The sequence below is a fragment of the Lepisma saccharinum genome, chromosome 27 (assembly GCF_977018435.1).
Source record: "Lepisma saccharinum chromosome 27, izLepSacc3.1, whole genome shotgun sequence".
Lineage (NCBI taxonomy): Eukaryota > Metazoa > Arthropoda > Insecta > Zygentoma > Lepismatidae > Lepisma > Lepisma saccharinum.
Window position 1 is genome coordinate 52,298,103 of NC_139255.1, and position 25,889 is coordinate 52,323,991.

The 25,889-nt window shown below is 42.6% G+C and overlaps 1 long non-coding RNA gene across 1 annotated transcript in view; it reads left to right on the plus strand.

Annotated features, from left to right (window-relative positions):
- The first annotated feature begins 813 nt into the window (after positions 1-813).
- The window catches only part of LOC145980138 (uncharacterized), a 33,102-nt gene continuing 8,026 nt past the window's right edge, over positions 814-25,889 (plus strand). The window contains exons 1-2 of the long non-coding RNA XR_014440835.1: positions 814-903; positions 3,569-3,636. This is a non-coding gene — a long non-coding RNA (uncharacterized LOC145980138). The remainder of the gene's footprint in view (positions 904-3,568; positions 3,637-25,889) is intronic.

Sequence of the window (25,889 nt, forward strand, 5' to 3'; positions counted from 1 at the left end):
GGACTTAAAACAACAAATCAAATCAAATCTTCTGGCAACATGTAAATAAAGAAATTTTAAGAATTTGGAATTTCAAGAAAATTAAAGAGCCATTGTTGAAATTTTTGAGTGATTTTATTCCTCTTTATATAAATTACATTACGTTTCTTCAACTAAACAATAATAATAGAAAACTGATTCACAAAATTCTTCCATAACCATGTCTAGTCACTTGAAACGAGTCAGAAATTGAAAATAGCAAAACAGCTAGTTCACAGTTCAAAATCAAAAGAGCGTTCTAACAGACACCTCCATAGTAGTTGCGTGATTATCAACATCCATAACAGTTAAGGGTTAAGTACCCTTTATGCACATAAAGGCTAATCGCGACTGGACCTACTGTTTAAGGTGAAATTCGAACCACCGAGTACCGAACCCGGAACCCTTGATTGCAAGGTCACGACGTTATCAGTGCGCCGTCGGGAGGACCCAACTATGCTATGGAGACATGCATTAGTCGAGATCGGTGCCTAGTTGGTTCCTGCCCTAAGTGTGCCTAAAACATGCTTTGACAAACAACAATCACTGACTTTGAAATTATATGATTGGGTGTTTCATATTTTTTTAGCTTAAAAGGAAACGTTTTGGCAGGAAGGGAAATTATTCACATGGAAAAGGGAAATTATTCACATGGAAAAGGGAAATTATTCACATCAAAAAGGGAAATTCTAGTCTCAGAGTGGGAAAAATCTGTTATGTGTTACCTGCAAGAATTTCCTCGACACCTATTTATTTACAGAAAGACAACTTCAAGTGAGGACCCTAGGGCTCAAAATGGAGACCAAGCTTCCAGAGGAAAAAGAAGAGTCATCGATATTATTATTCCACCTGATTATCAAAAGCACGAGCCTCCTAAAATCAATGGTAAGCAAACTTAATTATTTTCGCCTCAAAACTAATGATAAGATTCAGTTACGGCGATTAAGGGGTGAGCGAGGGGGGCAGTTGCCCCCTACTGTTGGCCACTTTTGCTCCTTCACTATGCCAAACCTTATCTACCAAGCGAAAATAAACTGCCCCTGCCTCCCCCCCTCCCCAGTTTTGGAACCCAATTGCCGTCACTGGTAAGATTCTAAAAATGTCCCTAAATCAAGAAAACATGGATATCCTGGAGGCTCCATAAATCCAATACGGGTGAAAATATGACCGATCTAAAGTTCTAAATGCTTAGAGGAGAAGGTCTAAATATGGGCAAAGCTTTAAATATGGGTTTTGGAGTTATCAGCGCTCCCGGGTGCTGCAGCCTGGCAGAGGCTACTGGAACTGGTTATCTGTCAAGGACAAAGGTTGCGGCGCCAATTCGCAAGAGAAAGTGGTGGTTAGTTTCGGCCTTGGACGCTGTTATAGAATTGCGACCTCCGAAAACTTTTTGCAGGTATGTTTTATCTCAGCGTTTTCTGAATTCTCATCTGCTTTGTATAGGTTATGATATTAGCGGTACATAAAACAAATGTGGGCTTTTATAATGACATGATTTGTTCGTGAAATATGTACCACAGAGAGCGAAATCAATTGAAGAAGGAAAATAGCGTCATGCTCTAAATATGGGCTATGACATGAGGTCTAATGTTGAGATCACATTTTCAACAAATATTTGGATGTTTTTTCTTAATTTCGGTTTTTCTCATTCCGCGTGATTGTCAAAACAACAGATTATTCATTAATATGAATTTTATAATGTTTTAGCGATAAATGACTGTTTTTTTTAAATTTTAATTGCTTTTTGTAATATTGTCACTAGTAGCCCATATTTAGACCACAATTTTGAAATACTTCATTTTACCGTTTTTTCGAAATTGCTTTTTTGAAAAAAAAAATTGGAGACCTTCTATAATTTAGCATGCTATTACATTTAAGTATATACTTCATAGATATTCATTCTTAAGGCAGGTGCTTGATATATTTATTTTTCCCTCCGAAAATGACAATATAAAAAGGGGGGCCCATATTTAGACCTTTTCCTCTATTAAAGCCTACAGTTAACTTTGGTGTCTGACTGATTGATTGATTGATTTGGTTTATTTTACTTCTCTCTTCTACTACTTTTGCCTAATCGCGAAGATGATGATGAGTGATGAAACTGGTGAAGAAAAACTCACAATAATGCCCAGGCCGTGATTCGAACCCGGAACCCTGTGTGAAGAACGTCGGTTAATTTTGGTGTCGATGTCGACTCCTTTTTCTCTGTTGGCTCGCGGAATTTGCAAGTAACGCCAGGAACAGTGTAAGACATTAGCAGGATGAAATATTTAAAGATAAATTACCCATATACTTTCATAAGACTAGACTTGCATGTTTGTACAGTCATCAGCAGTAATGATGGGGCACCTAGATCCTGAGATCCTCGCAATACTAACTAATGCATTGCAGTGTAGCGTGTTTTTCAGGATCTAGTTGACTCGGTTTTATTGCCCGTAACTGTACATGCCTACTTAGACGTTTCATAATGTGTTGGTAATACAGTGGAACTTTGATAACTCGTACCTCAACATCTCGAATTCCTTGATAAGTCGAATTTTTTGCAATCCCCTTGAATTGTCCATAACACTCAATACTAATTTTACCTCAACAACTTGAATGAAACCTTCATAAGACGATTTTTTGTACAGTTTACGGGATGTCGTTCGAGCTCAATAACTCGAAGGCAGACTATGAAAAACCTTTATGAGTCGAAGTATAATAATCTATATAACTCGAAGTTTTAGTCGCACGGACCTCAATAAGTCGAAGTGTAGGGTGTGTACATACAATGTCAGGTGATCAACACTCGTGTCGGGACTTGAACTCCCCCACCCTGCCGCGTATGTAACCATCATTGTTAACGTACTAAGTGTGAGTTGTAGAAGTGTTGATACATAACGTACATAAAAGTTGCAGGTTATGATGTCGGTGAAACTTTAGACCTATATAACTCGAAATCGACGATTTTGGCCCTCAATAACTCGAAATCCTTGATACCTCGATTTTTTTTTCTTTTTCCCCTCAAGTTCGAGTTATCACGGTTCTACTGTATTATAAGAAATATATATTTAAAAATAGAGCGTCGTCGCTTTATAATCAAGGGGTTCCGGATTCGATACCCGGTGGAGGCACATAATGGTTCGGATCCCACTTTAAACTGTAGGTCCAGTCCCGATTCTGTACATAAACTGGACTCACAACAACAATTCATTCATTCATTTAAAAATATACAAGCTAAGCAATGGATAGAGTCCAAGAACATTCTAATGAACCATTGTCACCAGTGGCAGCGATTGGGGGGTGAGGGGGCAGTTGCCCCCCCCCACTTTTGCTCACGGACTATGCTAAACCTTATCTACACAGCAAAATATACTCTCTTTGCCCCCCTGGTTTTAGAACCCAATCGCCGCCACTGATTGTCACTAATATTCAGAATTAAACCATAATTTTGATTTTTCGAGGATATTTTCTGAGGGGAGCTCAAGCTCCGTACCCCTCATCAAATATACCATTGTTTTCTTCGACTGATTCTTGTGCATGTATATTACATGTATCTATTTTCTTTTAGGTAATCCTGCACAAGTAGATATCGGAATATCAGTGGCAGCAATAACGGAAGTTAGGCAGCATACTCTGGTGAGTGTCAAATTGCAATGTTAGTACAAATAATACAAACATGTATATTGTATTCAAGATGTCTACTAGTCAAGAATGTCAAGAAAATACAGAAAAAGTTAAGAAATCAACAGGTTAGTCAAGAAAGCCAAGAAAAGGTCATGAAATTATGCTTGCGGTCAATTTTTCCTATTTTTTACAGCATAGTGAATTTACATTGTTATATGCCTGCACTGGGACTTTATAAAATTGAATATTTGGAAATTAAAAAAGTAGTGGTGGTGGGGGAGTTCAACGTCAGAAAATGGGGCTCGGTGGGGCTCGCCTTAATGGATTTCTCTCGTAAGGCATGAGCCCCATTTTCTGGCAGTGTTGCCAGCTGCTTACTCGAAAAAATGACCAAGGTTTTTTTTTGGGTCTAACCTAGCCTAAAGCAAGGAGCTGGCAATCTTGCTTGAGGCTCGCCTTAATGGTTTGCTCTTGTAAGGCATAAGCCCTATTTTCTTGCAGTGTTGCCAATATTTTACTCGAAAAAATCACCAAGGTTTTTTTTTGGGTCTAACCTAGCCTAAAGCAAGGAGCTGGCAACCTTGCTTGAGGCTTGCCTTACAGTGCATAAAGCAAGAAGCTGGCAACCTTGCTTGAGGCTTGCCTTACAGTGCATAAAGCAAAGTTGCCAACCTACTGGTACTTTTGCCATAGCCTTTTACAAAAAAGAGAGAGGAGAGAGAGAGGGAAGAGTTAAACAACCGACAGCTGCCAACACCCACCTACAGCCTTTTTTTTTCTTGGTCTAACCTAACCTAAAGCAAGGAGCTGGCAACCTTACTTAAGACTTGCCTTACAGTGCATAAAGCAAGGTTGCCAACCTACTGGTATTTTTGCCATAGCCTTTTACAAAAAAGAGAGAGCAGAGAGAGAGGGAAGAGTTAAACAACCGACAGCTGCCAACACCCACCTACAGCCTTTTTTTTTCTTGGTCTAACCTAACCTAAAGCAAGGAGCTGGCAACTTTGCTTGAGGCTTGCCTTACTGTGCATAAAGCAATTTTTGCCAACCTACACACACTAAACAAGGAGAGCCGGCAACAAACACGCACTGCCGTAAAAGAGAGAGAGATGGGTGGATGGTAATATAGTATGTGTGTGCGTGTGTGCGTATAATATGTAGCATTATTAACTAGAGTGTGTTGGCAACCCACTTACAACTAAAAAAAAATAGAGATGCCAACTTTGCTGTAAGATGAAGAGAGAGAGAGATTTATGGCTGGCAACAGTGGTGAGCGAATGCATCTTATTGTAAATTTTTTCCAAGTCCCAAAAAAAAAAAAGAGAGAGGCCAATGTTTATATATCGTGACTTTTGTAAACCTCTCTCGGGGGAGCGATGTGCCACACACGCGCGCGCGCGTATGTATTGTGACGCAAACAAACAAATAATAATTGTTGTTTTTTAGGATACCTGGCCCCTATAACCTCGCCAGGGTGCGTGGTGCCCAGCCAAAAAAGTAAAGGTTTTCTAACGGCTGCGGTTATCTACAACCGCACCTCTGTAGAGTTTCACGTGTTTTTTTTTTCTCAAACTTCCATGAAACTCTACAGAGGACCTCCGTAATGCATGCAACGTGTACTAACGACTCTAGTGTTATTTGATGTTGTGATATTTTTGGATATAGAGTTTTATTGTGAGATATAGATAAAAATAATTATGTTTATTATAATATTATAATATGTGTGTTACAAATAAAGTTGCATGCTTTTTTTTTTCTAGTGTGTGTATGTGTTTTTGATGTTTCGACAGCATCTGAAACGATAAAAAAAGAAATTTTATTGTTAATTTTCACGTGTAAAAACAACAACAAATTTTTTTGTGCAAATTTTCTGATTGTCTCGTGCTATAGTGCAAAAAAAAGATATTGTAACTGATAACTAATAAAATTGACATTTGTAACTGATCTGAACTAGTGAAATTCGTATTGTGCTATTGTAACTGATTGTGCTAGTACAAAAAATTTCTTATTGTGCAAGAAAAGATGTTAAAAAACTTGTTAAAACTGCTCTGTGACCCTCTCGTTCTTCACGTCGTAGGCGAAGGACTTCTCTGCAATCAGGATGACACTGCATAGGGTATCCTCGGGCAAGACATCGTGGAACTCACAGACGACCTTGATGTTGGTTCGATCGTTGACCACAATCTTCTTTCTCTTAGATGTGTTGATGACGGTCATGGGTCTCCGTGCTTTGAACTCGCTGGGCGTGTAGTACATGTCCACGCTTCCCTCGGTCACGCGTTTGTAAGCCGAGAACGCTTCGTAAAGTTTGAGGTAATCGTTTTTGGTCACGTCGAGGTTGTAATTCTCGCGCGGGAACACTTCGTTGCGTCCATTCTTAAGATAAATGTTCTTGATCTTACAGTCGTCGAACTTGCTGGAATCTTTTTCCTGATCGTTATCACGTCCGGTCTGAAAAAGCACTACGACGAAATCTGGCATGTCGAACTGTATGTTGTTGAACTGCGTCGTCACGTCGAATTCCATGTGACTTCCCGATGCCACCTTCTGCACGCACTGGTAACCGTGAAAGTGAATCGGCACCTGCGGACTTTTCAAGATCTCCGCTTTGTACTTGAGGGCGTAGTTCGTTTCGTATTCCACCACCGGCATTCTCAATTCCATGCTCCGGATGACGCATTTTGCTGCTTCGGGTAAAGTGTTGGCTATCGGCGTGGTGCCGTCCGGACCCAAAGTAGCGTATCGCATCAGTGCGTTGTTGTCGTTGGCCGCTCTTCGAAACGTGATCCTCAGTCCTCCCTTCCACATGATCTCCTTGTAGTCCGAGAAGAAACCAGGCAGCAGACGCATGGGAAAGAGCACCGTGTGACTTCTCGTCGATATTTTGGTCCCGGCTTCGAATCCCCCGGCCTGGTAGTACGCTGCGTCCGTTTTGGATAATTTCAACGTTCCCACTGCCGTCGACGTGATGCCTGGATAATCTATTCTGTCGATGACGGTGTTGTGTTTCCTCACCTCCACCTGCGAGAACAGGTGAGGCACGAAGTTGTCCACGAGTATCAAGTTTGCTGCTGCGGGAAACGCGTCTCCGCTTTCCTTCTTCACCACGTCGAATTGAAGGTAGAGGTCCGCTCTGTGAGGATGAATGAACCCGTCGCCTACGTCCACGTCGTATTCGATCTCCCTGTTCGCTTCGTTCAGATTGGCGAACGTGCGACGGTTGGGAGGGAAAGATTGCAATTCGTAACTTTCGATTTGCTCCATTTTACATGTATGGTTATTTATTATATGTTGATCTCCACGATGGCCGTCGTAGTGGCACCTCCGAAATCCACCACGTCTCCTTTCTCGTTCGTCACCACCAACTCTATGTCGTCTATGCGGTTGCGACATACTGGAAAATAGATCGGCGAAGAGGGTGTGTAGATGATCGGTTCCATGAACTCGGAACTTGGTTTGAACGTGGCTATAATTCCCGTCTGCTTGTGACTTCCTAACAATCCGTCCGAAGATTTCGTGATCATGCCTTCCGCCACGTTACAGTGTATGTTCAGAGTCTCTATGGCCAAGAATTTAGGAATGTTGGTTGCCACGTGCTTGATACCAGCTTCGAGTTTGGTGTCGTTCTCGAAACCTAAAAGTTCTCCCATGGTGCCCAGGTCCACGGTCTCCGTCGCGGATAGGATTTCCACTCTGTGCGTGACCGAATTTTGAGAAAGGTATGTGCCTTTGGGTAATTGAGCTTGCAAAGTGGAAAGATTGTATTGTCCTGGCGTGACGACGATGTGTTCGCTTCCGACGCTAATTTTGTTGTTGTGCTGCGTAACATTAGGTATGAGGTACATGCTGTAGAATGCACGCAGAGCCACGGATTTAGGATAGACGATGTCGTCGTGCAGCGTGAGTTTCAAGATCGAAGATTCGCTCGTGAGATGGAACACGCCCATCCTAGTGATGCTGTTTGAGGTTCCACAATGCTTTCTGGAAATCCTCGATCGTAGGGTTATTTATTTTAGAGAGAAACGCGAGCATGGAGAGGCAGAGATGGCCGCAGTTCACGTCTCCGAAATTTTGAATGCGTTCGTCGTTGTAGTATATAGAGGTTTTGCTCGTTTTCAGATAATGAATTAAATTTGTAGGTGGAACACCTCCGAAAGAATCGAAAACGAATGCTTTATCATCATTTTTGTGGTAACATATCCAATGCGTGCCTGGATTTTCTTGACCGTCCAAGTTGACTACTCCGCATTCTCTTCTTTTGACGCTTGAAGGTAACGAGTCGGACATGAAAACTCCTCTGAAGTGTTTGATTTGTAACGGTTCGATCAGAGATTCAATGTCTCGGTTGGTGAGTGCTGTTGTTTCTTTTTTTAAAACTTCTTCATCACGCCCTTCCCCCTTTTCTTCTCCATGGCCAGGTTGTGACGTTTCTGTTCCTCCAATTCCGCCTTGTTCTTCTTCGAGTCGATGACGGTTTTCGCGATGGCGGCACTTCCGCCGGCCAAACTTCCAACGGCCCCCAATGCTGCCAGGATGGCCGGGATGCTGAATATGAAACCTCCGATCTTTTGCTGTTTCCGCGAACGCTGCAATCTTTTCAATTGAGGTGTGCTGAGCAGCAATTTCATTCCGTGTCCTTTCGACAAGCAAGAACGTTTCTTCTCACGTTGTTTCTTGGTGAGTAACCCATCGAGGGCACCTAGATACCGGATATCGCAAATAGGTCACCAGTTTCCCCCTCCCTCTACTCAGCGATATCCCAAGCGCCAGGGAAGCAACCAAGGAACGAGACCCTGAGGTGAGGCCAGATGTAAAAAAGTAAGTGGTAATGGTCACGTGACCAGCAATTATGTCGATAAAGGAACTGCAAGTGTAAGTGTTTCTTACCAAAATGTGAGGGGCTTAAGAACTAAACTCAAAACATTCTACCTGAGTGTATTAAATAACGATTTTGATGTAATCATGGCTACGGAAACATGGTTAAATCCATCGTTCAGTGACAGGGAAGTAATTGACGATAGATATATTCTGTTTCGGTCGGATCGCGATGCACAATCTTCTAACAAAGGCTTGGGGGGAGGGGTACTTCTGGCTGTAAACAGGGCTTTTCGAGCTATCGAAATTGAAACTCCGGTAATTGACCCTCTGATAAATTACTTGTTAGTAAAAATTAGCGAAATAAATATGCATATTTGTGTAGCCTATTTCCCCCCAAATACGAATCGATCTGTATACAGTTCCTTCTATCAAACTTTAGAATCACTTTATGAGCAGGGGTCTTCCCTTATTATTGCAGGGGATTTTAATTTTCCTGAGATAAAGGGGGCGGATCACAATCTCTTATCTTCAAACGAAGCTTGCGTAGAATTGAGTCATTTCATGTCACTCCACCTACTAAACAGCTTCAATGACATAAAAAATGATAACCAACGAACGTTAGATTTGATTTTAAGTAACGTTAATAGCATAACAGTCGCAAGGGAATCCGATCCTCTCGTACCAGAAGACATTCATCACCCAGCTTTAAATATTGACATTTCCATGACTAAATTTAAATCTATCACGAAAAATTCAATTCAAGCAGAATATAACTATAACTTTAGGAATGCAGATTTTTTAAAAATGTATAATCTTATGAGAGCTGTAAATTGGAATGATCTGAAGAAATACACTAATATTAATGCCGCTATTGATAAGTTCTATGAAATGGTGTATGACATATTTAACAAATGCGTACCTTCAACGAAAACTCAACCGAAGAAATTTCCGAGCTGGTTCTCACGGGAAATTATAAAGAATATCAGGAAAAAAGCATATCACAGGCAAAAATGGAAAAATAACGCTCCCCACGCTGAACATCATCATGAGAAATTTAAAGAACTTCGGAATATTGTTAAACGAGGGATTCAAAAAGCATATACGCATTATATTTCAAGCACAGAGTATAACATACTTCATACCCCTAATCTCATCTTCAGCTTTGCCAAAAATATGAAAAAACAAAAAAGAGCAGAACCTTTTCAATATCAAGGTAAAGTACTTTCTGACACTCTAGAAGTAACAACAGCGTTTGCTAAATATTTTCAATCGGTGTACCGGCAGGATGATGGAAAAAATAAGACTTTGAATATTCAGTCTTACAGTGAAATCGATAAACTAAACCTATCAGATATTAGTCTTAAAGAAATCGAAGATGCCATTAAAAATCTTAAACCGAAAAAATCTATTGGTTCCGATAAAATTCCGCCTTACATACTTAAAGGATGCGGTGAGATACTCAAATACCCCCTGCACACGCTGTTCAATCTTGTACTTTCCACCTCAACATTTCCAGATATTTGGAAATTAGCAAAAATTACCCCGATACCAAAAACAAATAAGCAAAATGATGTAGAGAATTACAGGCCGATAGCAGTCCTGGCAGCACCTGCCAAGCTCTTAGAGCAAATTCTTTACAAGCACATTTATTTTCACATACGATCAGTGATCTCTCCTTATCAACATGGTTTCTTATGTAAAAAGTCTGTCTGTACCAACCTATCAGAAATAACCCATTTTATCGCAACCGCGATGGATAGCGGAGCTCAAGTAGATGTAATATATACAGATTTTTCGAAAGCGTTTGATACCGTAAACCATAGAATCTTAATAGAAAAACTGAAATCATACAATCTATCGAATCCGATGTTACAATTGTGTCAATCCTACTTAACAAACCGCAAACAGTACGTAACGTTTCAGGGAAATACCTCCGATGAATTTGAAGCTACATCCGGAGTTCCCCAAGGCTCTAACCTTGGTCCCTTATTCTTTCTCATGTACATAAATGATCTTCACGAACATCTGAATCAATCGGGTAAACTACTTTTTGCGGACGATTTAAAAATATACAAAAGAATTTGCAGTTACAGTGACTGTACCGAGTTACAAGCGGACATAAACAGTCTTGTGGAATGGTGCGAAAGCAACAAACTAATCTTAAATAGCGAAAAATGTTACCAAATGTCATATACTCGAAACACTACATCAATAAAATACGACTATTGCATAAATAAACAAAAATTAAAACGGGTAGAAACAATCAAAGATCTAGGAGTTCTGTTTGATTGTAAACTTACATTTCACGCGCACGTTAACTTTGTAACAAACGAGGCTTACAGACTTCTGGGATTTATAATGCGTACATGCAAAGAGTTCAAAAATGTCGGAAGCTTAATGATGCTTTATAATGCTTACGTTAGAGCGAAAATTGAATATGCAAGCATAGTGTGGCACCCTCAAACCCAGCAAGATATAAACAAAATAGAACAAATTCAAAGTAAATTCTTAAGACACTTAAAGTACAAACTAGATGGTATATACCCTCAAATGGAATCCCGTGAGAACCTTCTCAGATATTTTAACCTAACAACTCTCAACAACAGACGCATCATGCATCAGCTCATTTTCCTCCACAAAATTTTAAATAATCTCATCGAAGCTCCTTTCGCCCTGTCACAGCTCGACTTCTACGTCCCCTCAAGCAAATTACGACCAAGAACGCAACTCTTCAGCCTGCGTCGTAATAGAACCAACGCTCTGACAATATCCCCAATTTGGAATATGTGTAAAACATTTAATGATACCATCAAAAGTGAAAACAGTGTGGACTTATTTTGCCCGACCGCAATTTTGAAAAGGAGTATACTAAAATTACATAAATTACGATAGAACCTAAGATTTATATGTTTGTTAAATGTTTTCTGTCTATATACTACATTCATCTGTGCAATATTTCAATAATGTTATCACAAAATTATTGTATAATGAACGCCATTAATGGGTAATATACCTGTTGCGTTCAATTTCTGAAATAAAATAAAAAATAAAATAGATTTTTTAGATTCGAATATGGTATCTGGTACACGACACCCTTGGGCTTCATGTTGATGTTCTATGTGTTATTTTCACGGTATGTTATTTATATATATATTCTGAGATTTTTTCTTGTGTAGTTTTTTTACGGTATGTTATTTATATACCCCACCCCAATTTTTGTTTCGTGTTCATGGCGATGGTGGTACCCAGTGCGGCGACCCGTTCACCCAGCGATGCGTCTCTGCTCACGAACCTTTCGAAAGCTGCGTGCTCTAACTTTCTGTCTGCTTCGTGACGTGCATCCAGATCCGTCTGCGTGGTGTTGTAGGCGATGTCGTGATCTTTGCATGCGGCGTCCAACGGATTCACACCCTTGTCTCCTCTCTCCAATCTTTTCTCGAGTTTGGTACCCGGTCCGCAGTACTGGTAGCCAGGTAGATGCATCTCGAAAGGTAACTTGTTGATGATGTCGTTCACGAGTCCTTTTCCTTCGGCCACGTTCCAGAATCTCGGAGGTAGCGTGTTGATGATTTTGATCAGGTAACCTATGCCCTTGTCGTCGTTCACGATGAAGTTGGAAAGTTTCGTGCTGATCATGTCCACGATGCCAACCTTCTCGTTGTAGAAATTACGGTTGCCTGCATTCTCTTCGCCGGCTATCACCAACAATCGGTCCACGAGCTTCCTCACGTCGTCCACCCAAACGAATTCTTTGGGTAACGTGTTGTAGCGTTTGACGCCGCTGCCTGTTTTGACCTGGTTCCAAATCGGTTTGATGAGATTCCTGTACTTCTCGCCGCTGCTCGATTTCACCCTATTCTGCGAGGCGTCGTTGTTCTGGTACAAGGCATCCGTCATGATCAGAATTTCCTTGTAACTTTGGTAATCTTCGTCGGTGTAATCTTTCGGCTGCTTTTTGGCGACGAGTTCCCACAGTCCCACCGTACCCGGATACCTGGTCCAACTATCCTTGTCGCCTAAATTGACTTTAATGTCGTTGCCTTCGAAGGTCACCTTCGATTTCCCAATCTTCCACACCACACCGCCGCCTTCGCTGGTTTCCATGCTGGGATACAATCCGAACACTTCATCCTTGTCGAATTTCCCCGTACTCAGGTAGTCTCGTGCCAAAGGTCCCAACTCGATTTTATCCGAAGACGACGTGCTACCAATGGCTCGACGTCGTGCCGGTGCATCCTTCAGTTCGAACGGCGTCGAAGGAATGCTCGAAATGGGCGTGGGTACGGCGTAACTTTTAGCTGCGAGCGGTACGAGTTCGTTGATCAAATTTTTATTTTGTTCCGTGACACTTTTAATTTCTTTACCTAGACCGCTGATGGCATCGATCACAGGTTGATCCTGACGTTTCTTCTCTTCGTAGAATCCGCGATTCTCGGATTTCCAACCTTTGAAGCGTTTCGCGAGGTAATCGCGAAGCTTGAGATTTTCGTCTTCGATTTTCCGTTTCGTCATGACGTTATTTATACACGTCGTTTCTCACAACGTTGCAACGTTTAGAAAGTCGTTGATTTTGTTTCTGTATTTTCCGTCGTTGGGTTTCCTCGTCATGTCGATCGTAGCAAATCCGAAATCGTCACTGTTCCAGCAAGAAGAGCAGCCTTCCGAAAATTGATTGTAGTTCATGTCTCCGCCTACGTAGTCATCGTACGCATGCTTGAGGTTGGTGTGATCTTGACGAAACAAACATATGAAATTAGCGTTGTCGCGTAGTAACTGTTTTGGAATTTTGGAAAACGTTTGAGCTAGGTAGAAGCAATCCATTTCTTTGTGACGACCTTGCGTGAAAAAGTTGCGAATTTCATTTTGATTTTCCAGGATGGCGTCGTCGAACACAACGACTGAATTTTCACGACAATCGTCGAGTGGTTTTATTTCCGAGGCGAACGTTGCAATGTCCAGACCATCGTACACTTTCATCAGTTGCTGGTATTTGGATTGCTCCAAACTTTTCGAGAACACGTACAGGTGCCTGTTCTTCCAATCTAACCAATTCGGTGCGAGGAGAAAATTGTCCACGAGCAGTGTCGTTTTCCCACACCCCGAAGGACCTACGATCAGACAGCGGATGCTGTCGGGAAGCAACTCGCCGTTTTTTTTTCTCGTTTGACTTTCCGGATCCGGTAGACGCTTCACCACGTTCCACGTACCCACAAGATCACTTCGTTCGCGTCGATCCAACTCTTTTCCGGAAGTCCCAGCCATTTGACAAACAGTTTGTCACCTTTCCTACGCAATACTTTCTCGATGAGGTACGTGTCGGGGTGTTTCGTTTTAGAGATTTCCTCTTCGTAAAATCTTCCTTTCAAAATCTCGCCGCTACTATCTTTTATTATATACGTGTGTCGGTTTCCGGGTAGAACTCGAACCACCGTAAAAAGTTCCGTGCTCCAATTTTTTGTGAATCCCTTCTCGAAGGTGCGTTTGAATTTGCTGATCCTCACCTGGTCTCCAATTTTGTATTTAGCTTTTTTTGTCGTGGGAGTGTACTTTGGACAGTAAACTGTAGAAATTAAACGCTGCTCGTCAGATTTCGTAACGTCAGCTGGCTTCATGCCTATCGTTCTGTGTGCCGTATCATTATAGGTGTCGACGAGTTCCGGCAGGATGTCGACCCATTTGTAATTTCTCCGAAGCGTGAATCGTTTCCACATGTGTGTTTTCAAGGTTCGATTAAATCTTTCCACGATGCTGGCTTCGATGTGACTGAAGGTCGAATAATGTTGAATCTTGTGTTTTTGAATAAACTTTTGGAATACGGCGTTGTAAAATTCTTTACCGTTGTCCGTTTGCAGAAACCGTGGTCGTCTGCCACCGCTTTCGCGAAAAATTGTCTTGAATGCTTCCGTGACGCACGTTCCCGTTTTGGCTTTCAAAGGTAGAGCCCATGCGAATTTCGAAAACGTGTCTATGACGGTGAGAAGGTACTTGTTGCCCTTGTTCAATTTATGTACGTTTTTCAAATTGCCGCTACTCATCTCCACGAGGTCACTTTGCCAGAGGTCGTCGATGCCCTTGGTTACCACAGCCAAACGTTCGTAGTTACGGCGTGCAGGTTTATGCAATTCTTCGACGATGGCTTGCCTAGACATTTTTTTAGAGATTACGTTTCAAGAGAAGCACAAGCGTGATGGGATTCAAAGAGGGTGGTACCTCGCTCGTGTTTTGAATGATCAGCTTATCGCCGGCACTCACGTCGAAAACGGTAAGATCTTCGTCTTCGTGTATTTCATATATGTTGCGCGTTTCGTTCCAACGTGCCAGAGGAATGTTTCCTGCTTTCTGGACACCACGATTCGATATCAAAGTCATGGTAGGAACGCTAGCTTTTCTACCGTGAGACCAGTACGAAAATTCGTTTATCTGAATCGTGCCATCGAGGAGAAACTTGTAGTACGGATGATAAGGATGCAACATGTACAGTTTGTTACCTTCGACGAACGTGGAGATTCTCTGTTGATTGGGTACGCTGTTGATTTCGATGGCTTGCAGAAAATGCAGTTTAGCGAATTTAGTGTCGACGCCGAGCAGATTACTGTGAACTTGTCCGAGTTTATTTTCGATGGGCAGCAAATGCTCGACTATGGTATCCGTTACGGCAGAAAACGACGGTTTGATTTTCACTTCCACGTTCAACTGCTTGTAGTTTTCGTTGAGTTCTTGCAACTTGGCACCGAAAGAGGCCAGCGTCGATTCCTGCGTGGATTCCAGCACTCCGACTTGATCTCTGATGTTGACGACGATGTTCTGAAGGTTCTCGACTTGATTCAATTTCGAGCTCTTCTCGGTAAGATCGTTCACGATCCTTCGCATCTCTGTAAACTGCGTGTGAAGGTCGGCGACGCTCTGCGAAGTGGGCAGCGTCGACACCAGCGAACTAATTTCGTCCCGAATCTCTTCCACGTTCGCCGTTTCCGTTTCTAGTCGTTTCAGCATTCGAGATATGTTTCTTTTCAAAACGTGCAATTCTTTGGAGGTGGGGAGATTGGCCACCCTACTCTCGAGATCGCTCAATGAACTTTTGATGTCGCTCGATTCGGATAGTGCCGTCACCGCCGTTTTCAATTTTTCCAAATCTTCGCTCGAAGGTACGCTTGTCCGTAACGATTCCAAGTCACCCTGTATGTTGTCCAGTACGTGATGAAAATGAGCAAGATTGGATTCGACGTTCAAATTTTCTAAATATTCGATCTTCTGCTGAACCGTGCTCAACGTGTCTTGAATGCTCGTCAACGCTCTCGCTTCAGCGTGAATATTTTTAATTTATTCGTTGATCAATTCCAAGGACGCCTGAAGCGTAGCGATGGTGGTTTGAATGTGTTCGAAATCTTGATAGGCCTCCAATTGAATTTTTATGTTCGCGACGCTTTTACCGATGACCTGCAGTTCGTCCGACGATGGTAGGTTCGTCATTGTATCTTCCAAAGTCTGCAACTTGGATTTAATTTCTTCCAACGTGCTGGTGAATTCTTCTTGTAATTTGGAAACGACGACATGTAAGCGTTCTGCGTCTATATCGTTCACGACGGTTTGAAGTTCAGAGAAATTCTTTTCTATTGCGGAAGTTCGTTCTTCGATTTCGAGTTTCAATTTTTCCAAAACTTCATTTTTCGATTGAAATTGCTGTAATTTGCCCAAATCATTTTGAAGCGAATCCACGCTCAACTGTATATTTTGAACGTTGTCGTAAGAAGGTACGTCGACATAATTTTTTATCAGCGTCTTCAGTTCGGAATCGATTTTCAGAATGGGGTCGAGACATTGCGTTTGGAGCGTAGCGATTTCCGACTCTAAACTTTTGTTTAAGGTTTCCTGCAAAGCGATCAAATCGGTCCTCAACTTCTTAACTCGAATGTCCAACATGAGAATCTCTTCTGCGTGGTCTACACGCTTGGTGTTGCCGAAAATGTCGTTAGGCATTTTTGGTTAACGGTTATTTATAATAGGATAGACGATTCGTAATTCTACGAAGAGAGGAATAAGTTTGTCGTAATCTCCGAGGAGTTCCATGTAAAAATAATCTCCTGCAGACACATCGTACGTAATGTTAGAAAGCATCTTGTCGTGCTTGATTCGAAAAATGTTCTTGCCGGTAGAAATTTTGATTTCGCCTGCGTTTTCCGGATTCACGGTGATTTGAAGTTTCCCGTCGATCGGAATTTCGTAGAAATGTAAATTGTTATTAAAAACATAAAACATCTTGCCCACATCGTCATTCAGTTTCGTCCAAATGCTGTTGAGGTGAATGATCAACAGACCGTTGAGTTTAGGTAACACGGAAGGTAAGACTTCATGATCTGGTATGGTTTCCATAATGATCTGTTTTTTGAAACCGAACAAATTCATAGGCATGCTGGTTATTTAAGAATACGGTCAAAGTTTTTTTTGTAATGACAGTCAAAGTGTTTTTTTTGTTTTGTTTTGTTTTTATGAATCTTCTGTTGAAGATGGACATATGTTGCAGGTTTTGCTTTCTGCTAAGCGATAGTGCCCCCACGGCAATGTGTGAATACCACACTCGAGGACGCACCTCTTATCGTCATCGGGATCCAGCGCAATTTTTCTAACTTTGTTTGTGGTCAACACATGGTCGACGCTCTGGATGCGCTGTTCTGCTCTTAGAACCGACGACCTGGTCTTGAGGCAATCGACGAAGTCCTCGAATGTGAGATGCTCGCGAACCACCTGTCTGCCGACACCCTTGGCCTTCTTGGTAACGCTGCCCTCGGCTTTGATGGCATAGGCCTTGGCGCGAGGACCTGCAAACTCGAGAATTACATCACCGTCCTTCTCGTCTTTGAGTTTGCCAGGCACCTTCTTGTTGCGGGGCAGGATACCGTACTTGTTTTGCTGGGCATAGCCCGAGGTGTCGAAAAGGTTAACCAAAGATGGAACTGTGGCTATATCCCCGTACGCGTCGTCCGTGCGAACGTGGTACACCAAGCTGTCCGTGTCCGTGTAGAGTAGGCTAATATTGTCGTTATAGTGCTGGCGTAGTTTCCCATAATATATTTGAAACATGTGCAGCTTGCTCAGGTCTAATACTGAGGCGCCAACATAAATTGGCTTGTTGAGCTTCACCTCGCTCTTCCTCATATGCACCAGAGCAAGCTGTTCGTTATAAATGGTCCTCGATTTGAATAACGGGTTTGCTACGAGCCTGCGACATTGTGCTTTGTTTGATATTAGCCTCACATCTACACGATTCCGTACATTCTCCATGGTTTTCCCGAACACCGCATTGTTCATAAGCTTGAAGTAATCCTTATCAAGCTCGGACGTGGCTGCGGTGCGGTGTTTGGTGTTGGCTTCAATATATGGACGCAACCACGGAGAATGCTCGAACTTGAGGATGCGGTGAACTGCGTGGACCGCGACCCCTCGCTGCATCAACCACCGGAGATTCTGGTAGTGCAGGACGTAATTCTTCTTGGGCTCGAAATCCATGACGAGCTTCTTCTGGTTGGAATCGGGTGGACACTTGAACTCGGGTGCAGGGGGAAGATCGCTGAACAAATCCTGCAGCTTCTCGGAGAACTCAAGGTCCACCTCGGCGAAGAACCCATGTTCCGAATCGTCGAAGCTTTCGATGTCGAAGTTGGAGGGGTCAGCCCACTCGAAGCCTCTAAAGGGGAGTGGCTGCATCATGGAGTGTCCGTAGAGGTTATTGACGTCCGTGTACATGATGTAGCTGGACGGTTGTGAGGGGTCGTAGCCGGTGGCCATGTGGTGATTGTTGGCGCGCGAGTGTCGCTGCGACACCTGGACCATTCCACCCCGCACGGCACGTTCCACAAACAGCACCATGTCCACGTCCGAAAGAAGCTCCAGCTCGATCTTCGTCACCAGAAACATGGCTGACCACGCCAGTCCGGGGAGACTGTAGAAGTAGGCAGGGTCCAGCTGGTAGATCTTCATTGCGGTCGCACGGAACGTCTGGAACACGTCGGCGAGGAGCGTCACATCAAGTCTGAGGTAGGCGTCGTGGTAGTCCCCGAGAGTTCGACAGCCCAGCTCGCGCCACATGGACTGGGCGTGGTGATATTCCTCGTCGGTGATGTTCGAGCCTCGCAGCTTGCTATAGAAGTTTGCTCGAGGAGGTAGCGACGTCTCTGCGAACTTGGAAGGGTCTGTGATGTATTCGTAGGGATAGATCCCCTTACGCTTGAAGAGGCCGGCGTCCAAGTTCGGAAAGTTTCCGGAGGTAATGAGCATTTGCTCGTCGCTAAGCTTCCCTGCGAGAGCATCGAGGCTGGCCGGGAGGAACCTCAGGGAGTCGATGAAGCGAAGCTCGACGGTAGAGTGTGATCCTGAGATTCGCACCCACTTGCTCAAGCTAATGTAACGCTCCTCGTTTTGCGCCAGGACGTTGATTCGCATGTCGTCGTACCCAAGATGCTTGACGAGGTGGTGGAAGTCGTATCCCGAGCCATTATGAAAAAACACAGGGATAAATCGCGGGTCCCGGGCCATGAGGTTGCATCCGTTGCACCATGGACCAACATACCTACCGTTAAAGTGATCATGGTGTTGGACTTTACGGTTGTTGGCGGTGTACTCCTTGACGCAGACAGGGCAAGCGATGGCCTCGTCGTGTCTACGTTGATCGTCGGGGGACAGTGGGAGCATAGACTTGGGGGCCAACAGTACCTTCCCTATCTCGTTGGCCTCGACAACCATCCTCTCGAGGAAGTGTTTGGCTGCGTCGGGGCCACGGTACACGTAGGGCTCGGGGGCGATGTGCTGGTCACGTCGCACCACAACGTATGCGAAACTCGAGGCCTCGTGGAGTTGGTAAGGGGTGGTGGAGGAAACTTCGGGATCGGGATCGCAAGTGGACAGGGGTTTGAGGAAGGCCTCGAAATCCGCGATGATGATAGCGGGGTGCTCCACCATGGCACCGTGCATGCGGAAACGCTCCACGGCGCCAGGTTCGGGCAAGACTGCCACACCCGGCTCGTTGTTACTACAGTAGGGCTTGTGGCGAGCGAGCTTCTCGACAGCGATGTTGGGACCTCTGATGCGCTGATAATCCTGCTGTTCTCGATTGTCAAAAGTGATCAGACACCTTCGACAAACTTCTATGCTACCATGATGCTTGCTTTTTTGGCTCGACACCAACCGGTAGAGCGAGCGAATGAGGGTGTAGTGGTGATGGGTCTCGTTCTTGATAAGTAGGAGATGGATTTCTCGAGCATCATTGTTGTCTACGTCGCTCACGCGAATAGGGTACACCGCATTTTTGTCAGTGAGACCGTAAACGTTGATAGCCAACCGCGCACGAGCCTCGAACTTTCGAATGTCCGGGACCTCTACGGGATAGTCGATCCCAACCATCGCAACTTCCAGCTCTGCCTCGTAGGGTAGGTAGTGGGTAACGCGTTTTGGATTATTTTTTGGCTCAACTGGGTGCAACGCTGCCAGAACACACCATACGAAGCACTTGGCGTCACTGTTCTGAATGTTCAGGACAGCCTTCTTTGCCACAATGGTAGGTGGTAAGGGGACGTAGCTGGAGGCGGAGAGAGGCACGAACTTACAAAGTTTGACGCACAGTTCGTGAGGCTCGCCACACAGCGAACCCCCCGAGCCTTTAGCTTGATGTTCTTCTTGTTTTGCCACCAGCTCATCGGCAAACTGGTTGTAGATGACCTCGAGGTTGTCGACATCCGCCAGATGCAGCGTCTTCGCCTTGGTGTTGTGGCAGAAACTGTAAATTTCATCGGACGGCTTCTTGTACTGGCAATGTAGCGATGCGTAGAATTTGGTGGAGTGCGTTGCAAGCGCATCACCGAGGATGGAAATAATTTTGGCTTGCATGTTCTCCAAAAAGCTACGCACGTCGCATGAGCCCTCCGAAGTGAGGACAAAGTCCTCTAACAACCGCTCGAAAGCAGTCTGGTTCGCTTTCGCCACAGGCTTGACACGTTTGGCGGATGGTGCATTGATGGAGGCTGCTTCTGCCTTCCTCTTGGTGGAGGTCGAAGGCTGGGCCCCAGATGTATTTTTGCATAGACAATTAAGCTTATGCTTCTTGGCATACGCAATTGTGATCTGTTTATTACATCCGGAACATAGTTCAGTGGCAGCCAAATGCTTGCCTGGCACGCAGGTACGACAATGTCTTGCAAAACGTTTGCTTGATATGGTTCTCTTGCACACAGGACAACTTTTCATGGAGCGCATTTTTTTTGGGGGGTATGTTTATTTATATGTGATCTGTTGGTGGTAGAGTGTTTACAAAAAAATGCCTTACGAGAAAAATTTTGTAGGCTAATTCTAATTAGTGTTAGTTTGAGGGGTTTATTTATATATGGGTGGCGTTGTTTTCCTCAAATATGTGCTTTAATAAACCCTGTAAAAAAATTTAAAAAATATATAAGAAAAATATGATTGTAGATAGAAAAAAGCACAATAAATATTGTATGCATGTGTAATTCTATTTAGTTTATTTTTTGCTAGACACGAATCTTCTTCAGATTTTATTGCCCATTAGTATATTTTTCTACCAATCTAGTAGAGGTATGAAACTATGAAAATGTACTTGTTTATATATATTCTATTGTTTCGGCTGATATAATAGCAAATATATATATATATAGCTATTTTGAAATTCTAAAACTTTCAGGTATACTTATTTTTACATGCAAACATACATCATAAAAATTACACAATCGTATTTTTTTTCCATACACACATTTTTTATTTTCAGAAAACAAAGTTATTTTCGATTTTTTTTTAAATCAAACAATAAACATTATTTGTGTTTATAGTATTTGTCGGGCAATAGCAGATAAAACAAGAATGGGTTTTCTACGACCCCTAGTTTACGAGTTACAAAACAACTTAGAAATTACATCTTGAAATTTAAATTTAAAATAACTCGAAAACAGTAAGCACTAATCATTATGTTTCCAATAGGTTGTAGAGTACATTCAATTTTTTATCAAATGTCATTAAAATTTTCGAAATAGGGTAAAAACTAAGCCAGCAAATCAAGTTTCTCAAAAAATAAAAAAAATTGTCTATATTTTCGAAACTTGAGGGGGTGGAATCGATTTTATTTGCTAGTCGTATAGTTTTCGTCAAATCCTATCCAACAAACCTAAAATCATCATCCTAGGTCAATTAGGAACCAAGAAAATCAATGTCTTGGAAAACATCTTAAGACAAATATCTTAAGAAAATTTTCTTGACAGACCGGAAGTAACATCTTGACAGACCGGAAGTCGACTTTCTTAAAGATTAAGACAAATATCTTAAGATGTTTTTCCAAGACATTGATTTTCTTGGTTCCTATGGGGCCTAGAACCACGCAACTTTGGATTATGTATATACCGTTGTTTTTTCCTACATATTCACTAGGGCTCGAAAGTGCGGTGGTTGTGTTGTTGCCTTGTAATCAAGAGGTCCTAGGTTCGAACCCGATAAAAGTACATAGTGGTTCGGATCCTACTTTAAAAAACTGTAGGCCTAGTCCCGATTAGTTTTACTGTGCATATGTGAATATAGGAAAATACAATGCAAAATCAGCAATGTGTGATGTGGTCAGCACCAAATATTTTAATTTTATATGTATATTTAAGTTTCATGCATAAACATGGCAGTTTTCCTATATGCTTTTATGGTATGGTGCTATGCACAGAGGAGCACTTTATTTAAGCATATTTAACTTCTCTTTCCATCTCTCAATCTATTCATATTTGACACAGTCATTGCAAGTCGGCCATTTTGTTTACGTAGCAATTAGGCTTAAAAAAACTTTGACACACTCATTGCAAGTCGGCCATTTTGTTTACGTAGCAATTACGTTAAAAAACTTTAAACCACATTATTGTTTTTTTTGTGAATGCTTGTTGTGATAAAAAAAACATAATTAGATATATTTTATTTAATTTTATGTTTAATATCTTTTCTGTGTATAAAACTAAATAATAATAAAATTCGAAACACTATATACCTCCACTAAATATCAAACGCACAAGAAAAAAAACAGGTTAACACACGTAAAATTATACTGGTCTGCCAGACGCCAGAGCCTCGTTACTCTACAGTCCAGGGTGTACTACGTGGAAGTGAGGTTAACTGTTGGGCACCTTACCAGAAGATCGTCCTCTTACACCCCGCATATTGCTATTTTGCATATGCCTGATGTATATAGTAATATGTAATAAATATATATATATGAAAAAAAAGCAAGAAAAAAAGGAGAGAGATACATGCAACACACTCAAAACTTGTATACTTTCTCTCTCTCTTTTTGCGTGCTTTGCGAGTATATATTCCTTCTACAATATGCTTAAGGATTGTTTGGTTTTTGTAGAGAGTTTTACCTTTTATCTACAATTTCTTTACATCTGTTTGGCTATTACAGAATCAACTCACAGAAGCAACACTACCTATTTATATAACACAAAGCCAACTCATGCAAGCTAACAAACAAATTTACTCACGCTAGTTAATTTCAATCACAATCACAATGTTCTCCTTGCAGCTCACAATAAAGATAGGACCTGATGCCCTCGAGCTTCTAGTTTTATTAGTCGAGGAGTAATATGTAGGTTAACAACGTGGACTAGTAGAAATCCGCTCTAGAAAATAGTTCTATACTTCAATTTTTAGCAATATCATTTTCCTACAATCGTAAATTCATCACGTCACCCCCACCAATGCTGTTACCTGACGTCATTATTTCTCAACAGTTGGCTGAGCTGATGTGAAAATTACATAGCATCCTCTGTGGTGAATATGAATTTTTGAACGAAATAAATGCGTCAGCATGAAATTCCATCATTATTGTTAGCTTTTGAAAAAACAGGAAGTACATCCGCCACTGTGAATAGCCAGAAATGCTGCCCCTCCCCCCAGTCATCCATCTCTCTTACAACAGCGTGTGTGTGCTGGCAACTCTCTCTAGTTGCAGGTTTTTTAGTTAACTCGTAATCCTCGTCAAAAACTACAGTAACATCATAATATCATATTGCACAGAAAAAAGAGGACATCGCTCACCACTGCTGCCAGCCATAAATCTCTCTCTCTCTTCATCTTACAGCAAAGTTGGCATCTCTATTTTTTTTTAGTTGTAAGTGGGTTGCCAACACACTCTAGTTAATAATGCTACATATTATACGCACACACGCACACACATACTATATTACCATCCACCCATCTCTCTCTCTTTTACGGCAGTGCGTGTTTGTTGCCGGCTCTCCTTGTTTAGTGTGTGTAGGTTGGCAAAAATTGCTTTATGCACAGTAAGGCAAGCCTCAAGCAAAGTTGCCAGCTCCTTGCTTTAGGTTAGGTTAGACCAAGAAAAAAAAAGGCTGTAGGTGGGTGTTGGCAGCTGTCGGTTGTTTAACTCTTCCCTCTCTCTCTTCTCTCTCTTTTTTGTAAAAGGCTATGGCAAAAATACCAGTAGGTTGGCAACCTTGCTTTATGCACTGTAAGGCAAGTCTTAAGTAAGGTTGCCAGCTCCTTGCTTTAGGTTAGGTTAGACCAAGAAAAAAAAAGGCTGTAGGTGGGTGTTGGCAGCTGTCGGTTGTTTAACTCTTCCCTCTCTCTCTCCTCTCTCTTTTTTGTAAAAGGCTATGGCAAAAGTACCAGTAGGTTGGCAACTTTGCTTTATGCACTGTAAGGCAAGCCTCAAGCAAGGTTGCCAGCTTCTTGCTTTATGCACTGTAAGGCAAGCCTCAAGCAAGGTTGCCAGCTCCTTGCTTTAGGCTAGGTTAGACCCAAAAAAAACCTTGGTGATTTTTTCGAGTAAAATATTGGCAACACTGCAAGAAAATAGGGCTTATGCCTTACAAGAGCAAACCATTAAGGCGAGCCTCAAGCAAGATTGCCAGCTCCTTGCTTTAGGCTAGGTTAGACCCAAAAAAAAACCTTGGTCATTTTTTCGAGTAAGCAGCTGGCAACACTGCCAGAAAATGGGGCTCATGCCTTACGAGAGAAATCCATTAAGGCGAGCCCCACCGAGCCCCATTTTCTGACGTTGAACTCCCCCACCACCACTACTTAAAAATTACATTGAATTTTGGTTAAGATTTGTTCATCTTGTTTCTTGAGAATTACATTCTTGAATGTGTGAAGTTTTGTAAACATATTAAATAATGTGACCATTTCCCATCCAGGATAAAATGTGAAGCATTAATTTTTACATTCATTAATAATCAAGTCTAAATCTCTTGTTAAACTACAGCTTTAATTTTCATCTAAGGATTTTTCATTGAATAAAAATATCTACTTTCTTAATTTCCAACAGTAGAGGTTGAACGCGATAAAGTCAATCACTATTTAATATTCGCAATTAATTTGCACGTACTTATAACTAATTTGCACGGGTTTTAATTAATTTGCACGTACTTAGAACTAATTTGCACGTACTTAGAGTACAGGGTGGGCCAAAAGTCAGGTGACAGCATTGTCATAGGAAAGGCTGGTGTGTTGGAGGTCCACTGTGGCCACGTGTGATGTTTGAGGGGTGGAGCCAACACAAGGACACATGTGACCACCCCGGGCGCCATCTTGGAATCCGCCATCTTGAATGCAACTTAGGTTTCTTAAATGGAAACATAGGCATGTGACATATGATTTCCAATTGCTTTTTCGTCAGGAGTTCAATGCCGCAAACCGTTTTGTCCTGTCTTGCACCTTTTCCTAATTATGGCCTGTCTTTCCTTCCTTGTGTCTCCTCACAACACATGCTTGAAATGACCACCCTCGTGCACAATGGTTTGTGCCACACGCCTCTTCCAGTCCTCATGCACAGCCAGCAATGTCTCTGGACGCACAGAAGCACAGGCATTCACAATCCGCTGCACCAGATTCTGTAAATTCTGGATTTTCACGGCGTAAACCATGGAATTGTTGCGGCCCCACAGGTAGAAGTCGAGAGGCCTGAGGTCCAGTGACCGTGGGGGCCATTCTACCGGTCCCCGACGCCCACTTCCCAGGGAACTGCTGGTCCAGGTAGTCCCGTACACAATGTCCGTAGTGGGGAGGAGCTCCATCGTACTGGAAGAACGTTGGGTATGAACCGACGGACAAAAGCGACGGAAAAATCTCCTCATCCAACAGTCGTTGGTAGTGGTCGGTGTTCAGCGTGCCGAAGATGAAACATGGGCCAATGTTCATCGTGCCAAAAATACCACACCATACCATAACCTTCTCGGAACCAACGATCCGCGATGCATCAATCCAGTGTGGGTTGTTATCACTCCAGTAACGGTGGTTTTGTTTCTTCACTTCTCCGTTTACGTAAAAAAGTGCCTCATCGGAGAACAACACTTGCAAGGGGAGATCCGAGTTGGTCTCCAGTTCCTCCGTCGCCCATTCGGCAAACTGTACCCGACGATCAGGATCGCCCTCTGTCAGATGCTGGGTGCCACTTG